This window comes from Lipotes vexillifer, unplaced genomic scaffold, assembly GCF_000442215.2.
Source record: "Lipotes vexillifer unplaced genomic scaffold, Lipotes_vexillifer_v1.1 scaffold905, whole genome shotgun sequence".
Lineage (NCBI taxonomy): Eukaryota > Metazoa > Chordata > Mammalia > Artiodactyla > Lipotidae > Lipotes > Lipotes vexillifer.
Window position 1 is genome coordinate 1,194,139 of NW_006796034.1, and position 3,554 is coordinate 1,197,692.

Genomic DNA, 3,554 nt, shown 5'->3' on the forward strand with positions numbered 1-3,554 from the left:
AAAGAGTTTTAAAATTGTGTCACAGTTGAAGTCACAATATTCAAAATCAGAATAGTTGGGATCACTATCTGTTAAACTTGTTACTAATGATCTTTTTATAACAACACAACACCTATTTAAAAGTTTCTATCACTATAACAGTTGCCATTAAAAACCAATAACTTCTTTCTTGTCTGATAAAATTTTCTTTGGAAAAAAAAGACATTATAATTGTTTGTTTGCCAGTATAATAGTCTCTTTTTATGTTTATATCGATCAAATCACATAAGTTATCAAAGTTTTCTGCAGAAGATATTTCTTAATTTATGGATTCTAGTTTATGTTAAATCTTGTCATCTTAAATAAAATTTCCAAAGAGCAGATAAATATTCTATTATTTCAGATTGAAAGCAAACTACTAAATTGTTTAAAAATATTTTTACAGGGGACTAGAAAGTTCAATCTGTGGTGTTTTATGAATTTAGCCCTTTTTGGTTAAATTTATTAGATTGATGGGGAAAAAAACACTCAAACAACCCCTCTGGCAGTGATTATGGATTTAATATACTATATTAGTTGAATATTCCAATATGCCACACACGTTATTAACAGCAACCCAGAATGTAATATCCCTGAAGTACTGATTCAGTGATTTTTTTTCACATAAAAACTTCATGAACTTCAAAGTAAAACTGATATGTTATTGGCACTTTCTTTCCTCTAATGTAAGAATTTGGGGGAAAAATCAAAAGACACAATTTAGAATATAATATTACAATAGATAAAATTTGCAAAAACTGGCAACCCTAAATATTCAAATGGTGATAATCAGTTACTTGTGTATAATGAATGGTAATAATGATAACTTTAAAAACAAGTTTATGCTTTCACATTTTTCCCATTTGCCTCCCACAAATCATTATCTTACTTGTTTTACACATAGGAAACCAAAGTGTCAAGTGATTTGTCCAAGGTCATTCATACATCTGCAAATTAAACAACTTCTGTTGTTTGCAAAGTGATCACTCAGGGATTATAATTAAAAACACTCCTCAATGGATATGAAAGTCCATAGTTTAATTATATACCTCTATCCATATTTCCTCCTGCACAAATAATTTAGGCATCTCACCAGAGCGGCCTAATCTGGTAGCAAGAGAAGGGAAAGCCAGTTTCAATTGTAATTTTAATGGCATGCTCCTGAAAAATTCCATGTGTAATGGTATTTCCTAAATTAATGGAAGGTGACAATATTTCATTAGTTAGTGCCTGTCAATTCCAGAATATTCTGTCTTGCCATTCTGAGATGGGGTAGGGGGACATCTTAGCCCTTTGTACAGAAATTCTTCTTTAATCAGAGCTAATAGCTAACATCGATTCTGGAAAACAGTAGGACATACATATTTGCTTTGCCTCTCAAAATAATAGTTATATTGTTTCATATTTTTCCTTATATTTAATTGAAATGTATTTTAATTTTAATTTAATATAATTGTCATTCAACATATTATTACAGATGCAGTAATTCCACATCTAAATAAATACTCAAATATGTGGGCACTGAAGTATTTTTGTACCCTCATCATAGCATGTTGAACAATGCAAAAAATCCTAAGTGTGTTACACTCAAGAGTGGTTAAATAAATCCAAGAGCCCTAAGACATAGAATATTATTGCACCATTAAAAATGATTTCAAAATCTTTTTGTGATATGGAAAAATTCTTAGATTGCAATATTGGAAATGAAAACCAGGGCTCCAAAGGAAATACACAACATGACCTAAACCATTGTAAAAATTATGTGCATAGAATAAAATACTAGAAACACTCTAATGAAAATAGTAGTTTTTTCTGAGTGGGAAGAATTGTAAATGTTCATCACTTTCTTCTCTGTCCTTATCTGGATTTCCAAATTGCATTGAATGGGTATGCATTTCTTTTATAATCAGAAACACACTACTTTTAGAAAATGACTATTGCTCTTGATATTAACTTTTGAAAAGTAAATCAGTTTTTTTCTGCTAGCATTCATATTCAGAACCAGTCATTTCTGTGACTACACATAATTTTAGTTCCTTCTGAATGTGGAAAATGAGAGACAATATCAAAGAAAGCCATAATTATTGTTATTTTTGATAAGATCATTTCATACTTTAATACTTCTTGAGCACTTTCAAAAAACATGGGTCTTCATTAAGTCTGTGAAACATGGTATGAATGATGTACAAAAGGAAAAAAATGTGTTTAGTATTGAGAGAATAGAGTTCATGCTTTCCTACCTGAGTTACTTACATAGTTTAGTTTACAATATGTTTCGTTGCAAGGACTGAAGGAAGGAATTTCATTTTAAAGTTCACATAAAACATAAGAGATTTTGAAGTTTTGGGAAGAAAATCAATTACTAGAAAAAATGATACAAGATTGCATACAAGTAATTGAGTAAAAACTTATTCCTCCCTGCAAAGATAAATTTTATATTAATGTGGATGCACTGTAAATGTCAACTTGACATTCTTTCATTGCTATATTAGTTTCTTGATGTTGCCCAACAAATTACCACATGCTTAGTGATTTAAAACAACAGAAATTTATTTTTTCACGGTCCTGGAAGCTGGAATATTGAAATCTAGTCTGCAGCACCATGCTCCTTCTTAAGGCTCTGGGGGAGATCCTACCTTGCCTTTTCCCAGTTTTTGGTGGTTGCCAGCAATTTTTAGGGCAACCCTTGAAGTTCACTGGTTTACAGCTTTATCACTCCAATTTCTGCCTCTTTTTATTCATGTGGCTGTCTTCCCTCTGTGTCTGTCTGTGTCCAAAATTTTCCTTTCTATGTACCCATGATAATCCACATCATCTAAACTTGATTACATCTGCAAAGACCCTATTATTGCCCAATAAGGTCACATTGATGGGTACCAGGAGCTATGACTTCAACATATCTTTCCTGGGGACACAAATCAAAACTCTACTCCTCTCTTTTCTGTCCTTCTATCTTTCCCTCTCCTTCCTCCCTTCCTCCCTTCCTTCCTTCCTTCCTTCCATCCTTCCTTCCTTCCTTCCTTCCTCCCTCCCTCCCTCCCTCCCTCCCTCCCTCCCTTCCTCCCTTCCTTCCTTCCTTCCTTCCTTCCTTCCTTCCTTCCTCTCTCCCCCCCCTTCCTTCCTTCCATCCTTTCTTTCTTTCTCCCTTCCCTCTTCTCTTCTTTCCTTTGTTTCCTTCCTAAATGATACAGAAAAGGGTTGAGAAAAACTGGAACATGGTAAGGGTGTTTTGTCCCATAAAATACATACTTGATTGATTATCTTTTTAACCAGATACTGGGCTAAGTGTCATGAGGGATACAGAGTACTGTCCTTACACTCAAGAACCTTACGGTTTAGATGATAGTGTATATAAATGGTTAAATGAAGAGCATGGGATTTGAAGTCAGAAAACCTGGGTTCAGGCATCACTGTTTCTGGCATTAATTGCTTCCTTCGTATAATAAAGTATTGATCCTTGCCTTACTGTCTCATAGATTACTGTGAGGATCAAAGAGGTAGCCTGTATGAAAGTTCTTAATAAACCGTAATGAAGT